The sequence below is a fragment of the Podarcis erhardii genome (assembly GCF_964252035.2).
Source record: "Podarcis erhardii genome assembly, chromosome: 7".
Lineage (NCBI taxonomy): Eukaryota > Metazoa > Chordata > Lepidosauria > Squamata > Lacertidae > Podarcis > Podarcis erhardii.
Window position 1 is genome coordinate 80607062 of NC_138511.1, and position 15902 is coordinate 80622963.

The window sequence follows — 15902 nt, forward strand, 5'->3', positions numbered from 1 at the left end:
TAAATGGGTGCTGGATGGCCATAACCTTGAAGAGATTAAATACTTCAGTTATATAGGGCTCATATTCCATCATACAGGATCTTGGAAGCACCACTGGCACACCTCCCTTCAAAAGGTGGAGGTCACAAAGCTAGCCATACTCAGATTCTTTTCTACAAAGGGTGGCAAATATGTTCCAGCAGCCTTAAGGGTTTTCAACGCTAAATCCATTTCCCAACTCCTGTATGCTGCAAATGTCTGGCATAAAGGGGACGTGCCTAAGCTAGATGGCCTTCAGGCAAAATTTCTATGATCTCTGCTGCAGGTATCCAACTGTGTCCCTAAATCCATACTTCTGTTAGAAGCTGGTGAATGCCCAATTTCAACTAAAGCATGGTGGGCTACCTTAAAACATTGGCTCAGGATTTCAGTGTTTGATCTAGGGAAGGGTTTGTACCAACACCTGACCAAGTGTGTTTGGCAGCAAATGGCAGAAAACCATGGCTAGAAAAGCCACCTCTATTGGTCTGTCAAACCCCCCCTCCAACTTTATTACCTGGGTTATGAAGGCACCCTAAAGATGTTAAAGCAAATATTATGGGATTATACACACAGTGACTTGTGATCTCGATCACATGCAGTCTGTAGTCCGCTGGCAGTAGGAGTACAATATGGGCATGTCTTTAAGTTAACACCTTACATTAAAAACCTGACAGTACCAAATTATCGAAGGTTATTCTCCAAAGCCAGCCAAAACATCTTTCCTTCTGCAGTGTTGGATGGCAGGTTGAGAGGAGTTCCCTACCAGGACAGACTTTGCTCGTGTGCTCAAGACATCAATTCTATAAAACATATTTTGCTGCACTGTGCGAAATATGAGCAAGGCAGGGCTGAACTGATATTACCCTTGCTGGTACCTTTCCCGGAAAAATCAAAGGCTCACTATGTCATGTTCCTATTGGAAGACTGGACAAACACTAGAACATTAGCAGTGGTGAAGTTTTTATTGGTGGTTGCAAGAAACAATGATCCCTATCTTTAAGTCTGAACAAAATGCTTGTTTAACTTGGAGGTAGGTTGTCTGAATTGTGGATTGCTTTGTAACTATTTGTTGGGTCTCTGGACCATAATAAAGATTGATTGATTGATTGATTGATTGATTGAATTAAGAGTTTGACAGTAGTAAGCAGATTTCCCAGAATCTTCAGCTGGCCAGAACTTACATCATTCTCTTGAATCAGGCCATCTGCTCAACTAAACAATCTTCACAGTGGCCTACCAGATGCCTGTGCATAGCCTAAAAGGCTTATGTTTTACTTTTATGTTTTATGCCTTACGTTTTTCATTTTATGGTCTCCAGAGTTTAACTATGCACACTTTGAAAAAACACCTTCCTTGATCTGTCCTGAATATTCCAGCATTCCATTTCCTTCTGTGTCTAGCATAATCAGAGAAGGTGAAGAGGTTTTCTATATCCATTTTTTTCTGTGGCATGCATAATCTTAAAAAGGTTTCCCATCTCTCTTTTTTGTCTTTCCTCTAAACTAAAATGTCTCAAATTTTGTAACATTTCCTTGTGTGGGCATTATTCCATCCCCTTCAGCATCAAGATTCCCCCTTTCTGCAACTTTTCTAAGTCTTTTGTTGTTGTTTAGTCATTTAGTCATTTCCGACTCTTCATGACCCCATGGACCAGAGCACGCCAGGCACTCCTGTCTTCCACTGCCTCCCGCAGCTTGGTCAAACTCATGTTCGTAGCTTCAAATACACTGCCCAACCATCTCATCCTCTGTCGTCCCCTACAATACCCTTTTGAGTTGAGGTGAATGTGTTAGGATTTTTATCCATGCAAGCTGCTCAGCAAGTAGCACTATGTTGAGTGTCTGAGAGTGTGAGACAGGAAGTCTCAGTACTATTGGAGTATTGTTGAGAAGTTAGTTTCACTTCTGTGTGAAATGCTTTCCTGTACCGCTGCTGAGAGAGCACAGACATGCTGATGGATTCTTTGTATATGGACTGTAAATAAAGTAGTTTATAGCTACTGATTGTCTTTTTCTTTTGCTGTGAGATGTCAGAAGACGAGTGTGCTCCTCTCAGGAGGGAGGGGTCACTTATCACTGGTCTCTCTGGACTGAGGGAGATTTACAGCCAGAGAGTGACCACCAGAGAGAATGTACACAATAATGCAAGTATGGTCACAGCATATATTTCTATACTAGTGTCAATGATATTGACATTTTTATATTCAATTCCTTTCCTGATGAGCCTAGGTGTGGAATTTGCCTTTTTTACAACTGCTGTATGGAGAAATGTTGGAGGGTATGCATGCATGCATGCATGTATGTATATATTTTAATGTTTGTTTTTATAATGTTTGTTTTTATAATGTTGTATTTATTGTTTAATGTGTTTGTGTACAAACACACACACACACACACACACACACACTTAGTTGCATTTATTAATCTGGGGTTTTCTTTTCCCCGTCATGCTTCCCTAATTGCAAAACATAAAAGATTTATGCACTTAAAATGCTTTCGTACTAGACCAGGAGGAAATGCTCAAGCAGTGGGATAGCTCACTTGGCAGAGCATGAGACTAGTTTGTGGGTGCGAACCCCATGTTGGGCTAAAGATTCTAGCATTGAAACGAGCTGATTGGCCAGAGAATAAGGGTTTGACAGAAATGGAAATATAAAATGTGTGTGGGATAAGAAAGAGTGTGTAGCTTTGAGATTTCTGGGAATGCCTTTTTTAAATTGTTTGACATTTTCAGTGGGAGGGTTATGCCACACATGGTGACCAGCCTCTACTGCTCTTTAAACTAGTTAGTGGAGATCCCAGGTGAGAGAGGGCTATTGGGCTCATTCCTTGTTTTCTGGGGTTTGGTGCTCTGGAAGCTGAATGCTGAACTAGAGGGGCCTTTGATGCAATCCAGACAAAAATCCTCTTATGTTCCTAACTCCTGAATCTCTCGCTGGCTCTCCAGAGTTCTACCAAACAGTAGCAGTATGCACTGGGTGCCTAGTGCTGTGTGGCAAATCTCCAAAAAAGCAGCTACAACTGCAAACAGTGGACTGCATTTTAGAGCTTTCTTCAATCTTTCCTCTTGCTAAGTTGGGTGGGGAGCTTTTTATTGTATTTGTTTGAACTTTTGTGATGCCCTTATGATACTGTAAGCCACTCAGATTTCTTTGAAATATAGAGTGGTATAAATATATCATAAATCAATAAAATCGTTGTCCATTTGTTCATTTTCAAAGCACTGCCCTTTGCCACTGCAGCTAACAAATATTCTTAATTTGATGAATACAGACACAGAACACAGTTTTTATTTGCCACACCAATTTATTTTGATTTTGAACAAAGATAAATTTAACCCATATACCATATGTTATCATGAGACAGAGCCCCCAAGCCCCACATGCCTACTTTAGCTTATCTATTCCCTGCATCCCATTCACTCTGCATTAAAAGCCAAATAAAGGATTCAGGAGTTCTGTGAATTGCAGTAGCTCTTCCACTCCCACCACCAGGCAAGCAACTTCCACCTCCACTGCTGCAAGAAACAGTGGGATCCAAACGGAAGAAGACATTGTTCTCTCCTAACTACCCTTCAAAGTTGAGCTGCTCTAGGAGAGGCAGAGTATCACTGCATCGTGCTTTGGTTATAGTGCCCGAAAAGGCATCAAAATGCATTGAATTCTTGGCCATTGCACAAAAGGTTGGTGATGCACAGCCGTGGAAATGCTTGTCAGGAATTGCACTGTTATCTAGTAAAGAAAAAGAGACATTTTCACATGAGTGCCTGGGTAGTAACAGGTGAGTTTGTGTGCAGAAGAGAGAATCGGAGCATTTTATTGTTTATTAAGTGTATTGAGCAAGTATAGAAAGCATCTCAGAACCATACATGTGATCAATTTGACACAGATGTTTAAAATTTAGAAAAAGAAATATCCATTTTTTAATTATGGGACAGGGGCCCATCTTCATCAATATTGCTTTCCAGATCTGGGCTCCATGGCTGCCTTTACTTCTTCTAAAATATTAGTGAAAACTTTCTTTTAAAAGGCAGTTTTACACATGATAAAATGAACAGATTATTTTGCTTCCTTTCTCAAATCTCCACCCAAGAAATATGGAGTCTCATCTATATACATGCAGAGCAAAGATCATTTAACGGAGTTATATTTTCAGAAAATTAGAACTTTCCCCTACCAACACATATAGCACATTTTCTGGCAGAAAGCCACAAACAGAAAAAGAGAGCAGCTCACCACCCTGTCTCCACCTCATTGGCTGGCAGTCCTACTTACCGTGAGCAACAACAAACTCTATGCACTGAGTCTCATCATCATTACACTTGATGGTCTTTGAGCCCTTACAGGCTTTTGAGAGAGAAGGACAACAAGTTGGACACTCCTGCCCATTCAACTTAGGTTTTCCATCTGTGGAAAACAACAACTAAAATCAACACAAGGTTTCAGCCCATATCTCTTTCCTTCCTTCCTTCCTTTTCCTACATTGTAATAATTTATTAAATTTTCAAAAAATTGATATATACACACATCAATGCATAATCAATTTTTCAGACTTCCTACCCCATTTTCCATGGCGTTTTTACTTCTTCCCTTCCTCAGCACAATACCATCTATCTCTTATACCAACACATCAATACTTTATTCTTTAATTACTTATATTGCTCACAGTTTAAATCCAAGAAGAAAGCACACCAGGAACTCAGTGCAATGTTAGTTTCAATAGTGGGAGTGGTCCCTAATCACAAGTCAATAGTCAATAGTAACAAAAACTAATCCATTCAGAAGTATGTATTCTGACAAGAATTACAAACTCAAATAAAGATTTCAAATTCTACTAGAGATTACAAACTCTAACTCATAAAGATATGTATAAAGAGAAAATCTTTGTAATGAATTATTGACTATTGACTTGTGAGTAGGGATCACTCCCACTATTGAAACTTACCTTGGCCTGAGTTCTTGGTGTGCTTTTTTCTTGGTATATTTAATAACAAGAACTCCAATTTATTAAACATAGTTCAAATCCTGCTCGTGAGTTCATCATACAATAATTTCCTTAAATAGTCTGAAACAGGCTTCCATTCTTCCACAATGCAATCATCCTTAGATTCTCTTATTTTGCCTGTTAACTTTGCCAATTCTGCATAGTTCATCACCTTACTTATTCATTCCTCTTTGGTGGTAACTTCTACTACCTTCCATTTTTGTGCATAGAGAATCCTAGCCACTGTTGTTACATACATAAACAACTTAATCATGATTTTTTGGAACTTCTTTCCCTATAATCTCTAGGAGAAAACTTTCCATGGTTTTTTTTTTTTGTGTATAATCACTTTAGACACCTTTTTTTTATCTCATCATATGTTATTTTCAAAAAAACCCCATCACTTTCTTACATGTCCACCACTTATAAATGAAAGTTTAATGTAGCAGTTTACATTTCCAACAATTATTTACAACATTTACCCAATTTGTTAGGTTAAAAATACCATCTATACATTATTTTCATGTAATTTCCTTTTAGAGTATAACAGGCAGTACATTTCATATTAATTTTCCACAACCTTTCCCATGCATCCATTTCTATATTATGTCCTAGATCTTTAGCCTATTGTATCATTGCAGATTTAACCAGCTCATTTTTTATTTTTTTTTGTTTCCCATTAAACTTGCATTTCTTGAATGTAAGTCTTGGTATCAGGTCCACACATTATACAAACTTCTCCTCATACAATTATTTAAAAATTCTCTATGTACCTTTACCTTACAATACCACAGGTAAGCATGCCACCCATACCAATTCCCATATGCTTCAAAATCTAACAAATTAGTATTCTGTAAAGATATCCATTCCTTTAACCAAATCAGCCAGACTGCTTCATAATGTAATTTTTAAATCGGGCAATGAGAATCCATCTCTTTCCTTAACATCCATTAGCATTTTAAATTTGATCCTTGGTCTTTCCCCTGCCAGATGAATTTTGATAATTCTTTTTTTCCATTACTTGAAGCAGTCCATGTATTACCAGAATTGTGTGAAGGAGAAATGGCATCTTAAGCAAAATATTCACTTTTATCACCGAGATTCTTCCCAAAAGAGAAAGTTTCATTCTACTCCATCTCTTCATGTTTTGTTTAATCTTACTCCATACAATCAGCTAATTATTTTTAACAGATTTGCATTCGTATTTTTTATCCAGATACCCAGATATATCACCTTCTTTTCCATCTTAATACCCATTATTTCTTTCAGTTTCTCTTTACCTTGCTGGTTTATATTTTTTGTTAACATTTTAGTTTTATTCTTATTTATATAAAATTCCTGCTAAATTACCAAACTGCTTTATTACATCCAATGCCTTAACCACATTTTCTATCAGGTTTTCCAGGAACAATACCACATCAACTGCAAATGCCCTCAGTTTGTAACTTTGAAGGCCCACTTGGAGGCTTTATATATCATTATTTTCTCTAATATCCCTACACAGTAATTCTAACCCTAGAATAAACATTAACAGTGAAAGCAACCTTGTTTTTTCCCCTTAGCATTAATGCATTTTTCTGATAGAACACCATTTACTCTTATGTGTGAAAATTGTTATTTATATAATGCATTTATTCTTTTCACAAATCTATCCCCAAACCCCATTATAATCTGTAATTTCCCCCTAAAACTCCAAGAAATATTATCAAATGCTTTCTCTGCATCTAAAAGCATAGCTAATTGCTAATCACTTTTTCTTTTTCAAATAGCATTCTGTACAATTCTACCTTTATCTTTTATCTGTCTTGTTGGCAGAACTCCTGTCCAATCTTCATGTATCAAATATCTTAACACTTGCTTAAGTTGTCTTGCTAATATTGTAGCCAAATAAATTATATTTCAATTATTCCTCGGCTTCAGTTCCCTAGTCCTGTGAGAGGGTTACATCTCCACTGCATTCTGTTTCAGGAATTCATTGTGCTGATGGTGTAGATCTAGGTATTATCTCTAATGATGAGGCAGAAGTGCTGGCAGCTGGGTTATCAAAGGGGAGTGATTTTAGTTGTCACTGTGCAAATACAGTCCAGAGAAACTCCACCCAGTCTGTTGTTAAATATGTATTGTGTTTCATAGTTCAACCTAAGAGGAATAGGCAAGTAGGATTATTTTGGGGAGTGGGTTGTGGAATTTATTGCTGGGTTGTCTATGTGATTAATTTGCCACTTCTATGTTTTGTCCATGGCCTAATATGCATTGTGATGCATCATTGTTTATGTAGTCTTATGTATTGCTTATTATTGTGAAATAGATTTATGTTCACTAATCTCAAAATCTGTAAAAGATGTAATTTACATTCCATGTCTCCATCTGTTATATTAACCCTTTTGGTTCAAGATCGTTGCACAGAAAGCGTGTTCTCCTTCATGGAGAGCACGTGTTGCGGTGGGGTCTGCTGAGCCACCCCTCTGTTACCAGGCAGGGTCTCTAAAGATGGCCTGGGGCAGTGATTGGTTCACTAGGTTGCTGGGGTAAAAGTTATGTTGCAATTTTGGTGGGAGGGGTAAAATGTTTAAATACTCTGCATGCAGCCTGGAGCTTTCTCTTTGCTGTGTGCAACGGATCACCTGGAACGTCTGGAGGACAGTGGAGCGATCTTCTCATTGTCTCATTGTCTGGTTACATTTCTTTATTTTCCCCTTCTTTTTAATCTTCTCTAGTCCCTTAATTAATTTAATCCCCCCCTTCCCCCCCCTCTGTTTGATTTCCCACCCCACCCCTTACCCTGCCCTTTGGGAAGATTCTCCCTGTACCTGTGAGCGCTGCCTGTGCATAATCCTCCTGGGCTTGCCTTTCCCAATAGGGAGAGAGCCCCCATTAGGGGCTTTCTTTTGCAAAAAGGTTTTCCCCATTTTCGTCTGTTTAATTGTTGGGCTAGTCAGGGCTGTTCACAGCCTACTTGGAATCACTTTCGTTTATAGTATCCCCATAGGTTGGCTTTATTTGGGGTGACTGCAGTGCTGTTGGCTGAATTTTAATTTAGCCTTGGGCGGGAGCACTATTTTGTGTTCCTTTAATTTTGCAATGAGACAAAAAAGGCAGAGAGCAGAAGCAGGGAGGCCTGCACGGCCTGCACATATCATTCAAGCCTAAGCCGGCTACAGTTAGCAGTACAGTAAATTGTTAAGTTTCTGTGACATGTGACTCATTCTCTCTATTAAGAATATATCTGTTTGTTTGCAGGCTCACTTGTTGCTAATGTATATCTTAGGCAGACAGAGTGGAGCCAGAGGCTCTCTGTGCCTCCAATGAGCACTCTTTGTATGCTCTTTAACTATGCTGTTTCTGAACAAGTTTATTTTCTTCAAGTTTGTTTTTCCCTGATAGTGGCGACTGCCGTTTTAGAGACGAGCCATTGTGGCTTAGTGGCTAGAATACAGGACTAGGACCTGGGAGACAAGGTTCATATCCCCCACTTAGCCATTGTTATAACAAAGCAAAACAAGCTGCTCCTTTTGGACTATTTTGTTGCTGGGTAGTTTGGCCCATTTGTGTTATTGCTCCCAAAAAGAACTTTGGGTTTCTTGAGGAGGTGCTTCCCTCTAAAGGGCAAGCAGGGGTACCTGGACAGGCGGTGGGCTGCCTCGAGTTTGTTATCTCATTGGAAACATTTATGATCCTAGGGCTTGGCCCGCTTGGCCCTAGAATTTGATGGCCTCTGGCAGCGTTTCTGGCCTGAATAGCGTCCCCATGTGGTGCACAAAGCATTGGTTTCACCTGTTCCTCACATTGTTTAGGTTTTTCTTTTTGCAGACTATGACAGGGCCTTTGCAGATGCCTCCAGAGCTTGCCTCTCCTGCAGAGGATGACTTGCTGATGCCCCAAGTGCCTTCTTCCAGAAGGAAGCGTCTTCAGAGGCAGGAAAAAGCGGAGCAGGGATGATGCTTACACCTCCTTGCAGGTAAACCATCCCTGGGCTCTGATGATGTTTCAGACATCACCTTGGACCTATCCAGGGAACAGGGTGAGGCTGTTCCAGGTCTTTAGGGATCATCCTGGATAGCTCAGCTGGTCAGTGTATGGTGCCGGTAATGCCTAGGTTGCAGGATTGGTCCCTGTATGGGACAGCTGCATGCTCCCTCATCACTCTACCCGGACACTGAGGTCCGGCGCTGAGGGCCTTTCTGGTGGTTCCTTCACTGTGCTAAGCCAAGTTACAGGGAACCAGGTGGAGGGCCTTCTCGGAAGTGGCACCCGCCCTGTGGTACACCCTCCCACCAGATGTCTACTACTAGACTTTTAGAAGACATCTAAGGCAGCCCTGTTTAGGGAAGCTTTTAATGTTTGATGCATTACTGTATTTTAATATTTTGTTGGAAGCTGCCCAGAGTGGCTGGGGAAGCCCAGCCAGATGGGCGGGGTACAAATAGACCATTATTATTATTATTATTATTATTATTATTATTATTATCATTATTATCATTATTATCATTATCATTATTATATTGTGGGAGAGTGGACTAGATGATCCTCGGAGTCCCTTCCAACCCCACTATTCTATTAATGGTAATTCACTATGATGGGAATGTTAGACGCAGGGCTGCCATCATCCCCTCAGCTCGCTAGGATCGCAGGGACGGGGACATGTGGACCACTTGCGCAGCTCCACATTTCAAATGGAAATCCCCTGAGCAATAGAACCTGAAGCTGGTATGGTGGCAGCTTTGTTGGGACTTCTTTAGGGTTTCTGGCCAGTGTTGGCCCTGTAGATTTACACATCATGGTGGCAACACAAGGCAGGGCATCTTGCCCAAGCGGGGGCTGGCAAGCAATAACTCAATACCTCTCGCCCATATTTCCATAAAAATATCTCCCTTGAAAGCCTGGCTAAAAGGTTATCTAGATGGGTCAGTAGCTTTGTGCTTGTGGGAAGGGTTTTTCCCAAGGTGTTGGATTCCTCTGGCTTTTCAGCCAGTGGCTCAGAATACAGCAACTCAAAAGCCAGTTAGAGAGCTACCTGTGGTAGCCAGAAAGAAGGTTAGGAAGCAGCTTGCATTGGGACGTATGGTGGGATCCCCTTGATTCTCCTTCTAGTCCCAATTTTCATTTATCCCCATTGGGGATCGTCCCTAATAAAGCCCCATATAATTCCATCTGATCCATATTTATCACATCCCAAAGGCACCTCAGTGAATGATGCTATCCCTCCGGGATTTTTCCATGAAATATGCATCTTTGGACCAGAGCTTACCAACAAATTGGAGGAGGTGCCTTGTTGGCATTATGCTATATTAAATCGGCTGTTAGGCTGCTGCCGATTCACCCTCGAGATTTTAAGTGGTTGGGCTTTAATTTGGATGGAGCTCCTTATATTGATAAAGCGATGCCGATGAGTTGCACAATAGACTGTGCAGCACTCAAGTCCTTTAGCGCCTTTCTGGATTGAACAGTGCAAGTCAAGACTCATTTAATTGGGGGTACCATTTTTTGGATTATTTTACTGGCTGGCTCATGTGACACCAGCCTCTGCTTAGCTTACTAGATGCCCCTTTATTCCCTGAGGAGCTGGGTATTCTGTTGGCAGTGGAGGACAGTGGGTCCTATTGCCCCTTTTAACATATTTGGGGGCTAGCTGGATACCGTTGCTCAAACATCTGCTTGCCTGTGGAAAAGCTGTTTACCTTGAAGGATGTTATTCTTGTAATACTTCCTCTGAAGCAAGTGTTGCTTTGTCAGATCCTATCATTCCTAGGTCAGTTAAATTTTGCATGCAGGGTGGTTGCCCCAGGCTGCCCATTCCATTCCTGCTTGGCCAGGTGGTCTCATGGCCCGGGGTCCCTTCATCATCATGTACAGTGGCCTTGAGCCTGGCAGGGCAAGGCAATCACATGTGACCTAACTTTTCTCGAGTTTTCCCCATTGTAGTGTCAGCGCACATCTGGACTGAGGAGTTTAGGGACCGTCAGGTCTGTCTTGGTCTAATAACCAGGCAGTGTGAGAGTCCTGGCAAAACAGTCCTCATGCTCTGGCAGAGTCTTCGCACTGCTTAAGGTTTAATATTGCATTTCTGCTCGCTTTATTTCGGGATCATCTAATGTTTTTGCTGTCGCTCTATCCTGTTTTTTCAGTTGGAGAGCTTCAGATCCTGGGCTCTGGACGCCCAGGTATAGCCAGATTTTTCTGGAGCTCCTGTGGCACTTGGCAACAATTAATAATTATGAGGAGTAGTAGCTTACGTTTCCACATCCGCTTTCAGGTCTTATGAGAAGGCCTGGACTGATTTCTTAAAATTTAGCTGGCAGTCCTCGGCCATTCAGAGGAACCTGCCCCCATCCTCTGAGCAGGACCTGCAGTAATTCGCCCACCTGATCGGATGCACTGTTAAAACTATCAGAATTCAGTCCGCTGCAATGTCTGCTAGAGTAAAGCTTTAATTTTTCAGAGACCCTTCTAAAGTGTGTCGTGTGCAGGGTCTCGGAAGGTTGGAATAGGCTCCAACCTTCACAGGACAGCAGGCAGGAAGCCGGTCAATCTGACCTATGCAGTATCCGCAACAAGTTAAGACTTGTCGGCTGGTTCAAGATCAAGACGAGACTTATTTCAGCATTCCATTGTAATTTTGGTGTACTGAGGGTTGGGGAAATTGTGTTGGAGCCAGCACGGGGCTGAGAGTTTGGAGGCTTATTGCCTCAGGACTTTTCCTTATCTGCTTTGGAGCTTGTCATAAGTGTCTGGAGCTCTAAGTCAGACCTAGTGAGCAGGGTTGCCACCATCATGCTTCCAGTCACAGGTGAGGTGGGCCCTTGCCCTGTTATTGGATACCGGAAATATTTGGCTTTTCGTTCCCCTGGGGGCTGGCTCGATCCTAGTGCACAGAAATGGGTTCCGGTTCGATGGGCATCTAATTGCTCACGTCGTGCGCCAGTTATTGCAGCTTGCGGCTTGCCTACCGCTGATCACACCTCATTCCTTCTGAATAGGTGCTGTGGCAAAGGCTGCACACTGGGGCCTGTTAGTAGACAGGATTGTGAATACAAGTCATTGGAAGTCTGACGCTGACAAAGGTTATGTCAGGAAGCATCGCCAATGATGCCTGTGCTGATGCCTGTCATTCCTTTTTTCATAGGAGCAGCTGTGCGCATTTGGACTTTCGGCCACAGCATCATGCACTAAGCTGGCAAGCACCCTGACAAGTCTGGACTGGGGGCGCCATCTCGGCCTTCCTGCCCATGTTTCTAGCTCCAGTCCTCATCTGGATTGTGGGGCACAGCATCGTTTACTGGGCTGGCATCAGAGCTAGGCAGTCTGGAAGGGGACTGGGTCTTGGCCTCCTTCAGCATGTGCAGGTGTTATGGATGTCCAGGCACAGAATGCAGTGGAGGGTGCTTTCGGATGCCCCCCCCATGGCAATTGTGGTTCACCTGGGGGAGAACGATGTGGCAACTTATGATTGCTTTACTTTGCGCTCCACGATTCAGAGAGACTTGGGGGAATTGGTGACCTAATACCCACAGTTAAAATATTTTGGTCACAATTGCTGCAAAGGCGCAATTGACACGGCATTTCTCGACCTGAGGCTGCTGAAAGGGCCAGGAAGCGCATTAATTCCGCAGTGTGTAAGAAGGTGGCGGAATTGAGTGGGTTGGTTAGTTCCCGCCCGGATATTACCTTCAAGGCTCTGGCCCTTTACCGCAATGATGGGGTACATCTCTCTGTACTGGGAAATGATGTTTGGTTGGATGTGGTAACTACATGGTTGAAGGTTGGGTTGGGATTGTGAGTGGTTGGCGGCGAGTGTAAAGGGCTCGATTGGCAGTTAGGCATTGGTTATAAATTGGTGGAGGAGGGGTTAGGATAGGCTGGGCCTGCCCCTCCATGGTTGCTGCGGAAAGGGAATTCCGTTAAAGGAATCCTGGGGCTTGCCATCTTTTCGTCCAATCCCTGGAATGGGACTAGGGCCGGCAAGCCTTCGGGGAGCATGCGGATGAGAATTGAGGGTCTGTGACTCAGCTCCATTTCTCCCCGACTTGCTTTCCCCCGCACTGTCTTTCGGTGGTGCCCGGAAGTCAGTTCTGTCCCCAGGCGGGGGGACAGATAGTCTTAACCAATGCCTAAACAACCACTCACGGTTTTGTATTTAAATAAAGTTGTGGCCAAAATTATGCCAAAAACCTTAAACAAAAATTAAGTGTGCGTTGTGAGTTATTTGGGGGTGGCTTGGGGACCTCGACACGCAACCACTTGTTCATTGTGCAGTTGCTTCTTTCTGTAGTATTATTACACATAGTAGGGGGAACTTTAGCCATGGCGGATCAGGGACACTTACATGGCAAAAGAGCCATTTGCATTTTCAGTTGGCTTTTGGTTTCGTGTCCTATTCACTTTACTGTCTTTTTATCTGGGGAGAATTATTGGAAGTTTTCAGCCTCCTGTTCCCCAAAGGTATGGTTGAGGCACCTTGCAACACCATATTACAAGAGCCAGGATGTCACCCTGTGGCTGGTGTTCCGGAGGTGGAGTTACTACTAGGTAAACTGTGCTTCCATGTGCTCTACCTTCCATCACAGTGTCCCATTGCACCAGAAGCAGTTTAGTCATGCTGGCCACATGATCTGGAAAGCTGTCGGCATACAAACAGCTAACTCCCTCACCCTGAAAAGCGAAATGAGTGCTGAACCCCATAGTCTATTTTGACTGGACTTAACCATCCAGGGATCCTTTACCTTTACATTTTTCCTTACTATGAGGTATCATGGGGACCACCTTTGGTGTCCTCTAACCAGCTACAGGGAAGCTGCAATCTATCTTGGGCTTCATCAAATATCTCCAATGCCATCTGTTTGATATCGATTGTCTAAGGGCAACCAAGGAAAACCCTTAAAGCCTCAATGCTATTTATGCTCGAGGATATATACAAATATGCATATACTTACTTTCAAGGAGTAGACTGCCACAGTTTCTAGAACGACAGCAGGACCTGAAACTCCGCAGGAAATGACCATCTTCTCTGGTGAAAGTATAGTTCTTTGGGGTGCAATCTGTAGTACATCCCTGTTCACCTTCGTACATATAAGTGCCATCTGTGAGAGAGCATTAGAAGAAATACCTAGATCAGCAAAAATTCAAATCATTCCTCTCCTGAATGATTTTTTTGTGATGCTCCCTTATATACATACATTGGGCAAATGGGTGAATAAAGAATTTTTTTTTGGCAAGTACAGAATTTAGCAAGCTAAGCCTTAAGGTAGTTTCTTCCTGTATCGGTATAATTTTTTCTGCCAAACCATGTGAATACTCCAGGATAGTTCCTTAAATGAAACATTGTTGACTTGTTTTTCCTGCACATACAAAATGGCAAGGGCCTGGAATGGCAAGGGCGCTCCTGTAATGGCATATGATAAAGGGCTGCAACTAATCAGCTGCCAAAAGGACTGGACTTGAACTGGACTGGACTTGAGCCTGCAACAGGAAAGAATTATGTGTAGGCGTTTAGAGGTTATCTGTTATCTGGAGGAAGAGAGAAGACCAATGATTAAGGGTTTTACAATTTTTTAAAATATATCTTCCCCTCTCGACTGAAGATGAACCAATTTTATATAAAGTTTCTTTGAACTGTATGAAGAAAGCGTGGATGAGAGAGTGGTTTGCTAAGGACTGCTAATTACACTTGCCATGAGTTTATAAATGGGATTTTTATTTTTAACTGTGAGCTGTGGAAAACAATCCCCAGGATTTTAATGGCGGAGAAGGCATCTTCTCAGGAGTTATTTATAACTCGGAACATCCTTGAACAACAGAAGGGATGTTTTCAAAGGAATGGAATGGACTGAGAAAGTTGGCAATTAATCTCTCTCCACTCTAAGTCTGTGAACAGAGTGCTGGAAAGGCTGCACATATGAGATGGTTATTTTATATGTTTGGAAAATAACAATGGTGCTGCGTGTAAAAAAACCCAAGAATGCTAGCTAGGAAAATGGATTATGACTAATAGAAGGTGATTAAAGAAAAAGAATGAATGTGGCAACATCAGGAAGCAATGGACATTTGTTTGTGAAAGGAGCAGCAAACCTATTTATTTATTTAAAATATGTATTAAATTTAAATGATCTGGATTGATTTGTTAAAATTCTGAAAACTAATAAAAATTAATTTAAAAATACATATTTTAGGTTTTGCTACTGTAACCACAGGACGTGGGTGGCTCTGTGTGTTAAACCACAGAGCCTAGGACTTGCCGAACAGAGGTTCAGCGGTTTGAATCCCCACGACGGGATGAGCTCCCATTACTTGGTCCCTGCTCCTGCCAACCTAGCAGTTTGAAAACACATCAAAGTGCAAGTAGATAAACGGCGTTTCCGTGCACTGCTCTGGTTCACCAGAAGAGGCTTAGTCATGCTGGCCACATGACCCGGAAACTGTATGCCGGCTTCCTCTGCCAAGAAAGCAAGATGAGCGCCGCAACCCTGCGTTTCCTGCTTGGCAGGGGGTTGGACTCGATGGCCCTTGTGGTCTCTTCCAACTCTATGATTCTATGATTCTAACCCCAGAGTCGGTCACAACTGGACCTAGTGGTCAGGGGTCCCTTTACCTTTACTGTAACCACTGTTTGCTGGATCAACCTGTTCTTGCAATTTTTCCTCCATGAAATTTTAGTTCATTTTCCTTTTCTTTTTTTCACCCTGAACCTGATTTGATTTATAGATTAATAGCTCCTCTAAAAATAGCAAACAAGGTTCCTTCCACAATTCAGTGTCACACCTCATCCAGATCTTAATGATATTCCTTTCTTCAACTTGAGTCTATATATTGATGGCTTTTGTAAAACAAATGACCATGATAAATCCATGTCTGGTTATTTTGTGGTATCTGACTATGAAATTCTTGAAGCTTATTTCCTTTCAG

General features: G+C 42.1%; 1 protein-coding gene and 1 long non-coding RNA gene across 2 annotated transcripts in view; both read right to left on the reverse strand.

Annotated features, from left to right (window-relative positions):
• Positions 1-15902, reverse strand: part of LOC309346093 (phospholipase A2 inhibitor gamma subunit B-like) — a 76235-nt gene that overhangs the window by 57175 nt on the left and 3158 nt on the right. The window lies entirely within an intron of this gene.
• Positions 3367-14060, reverse strand: LOC309346615. The gene is made up of 3 exons (XR_014158709.1): positions 13934-14060; positions 4295-4426; positions 3367-3751 (listed from the first exon to the last, which is right to left on the reverse strand). It is a non-coding gene; the product is annotated as an uncharacterized lncRNA (long non-coding RNA).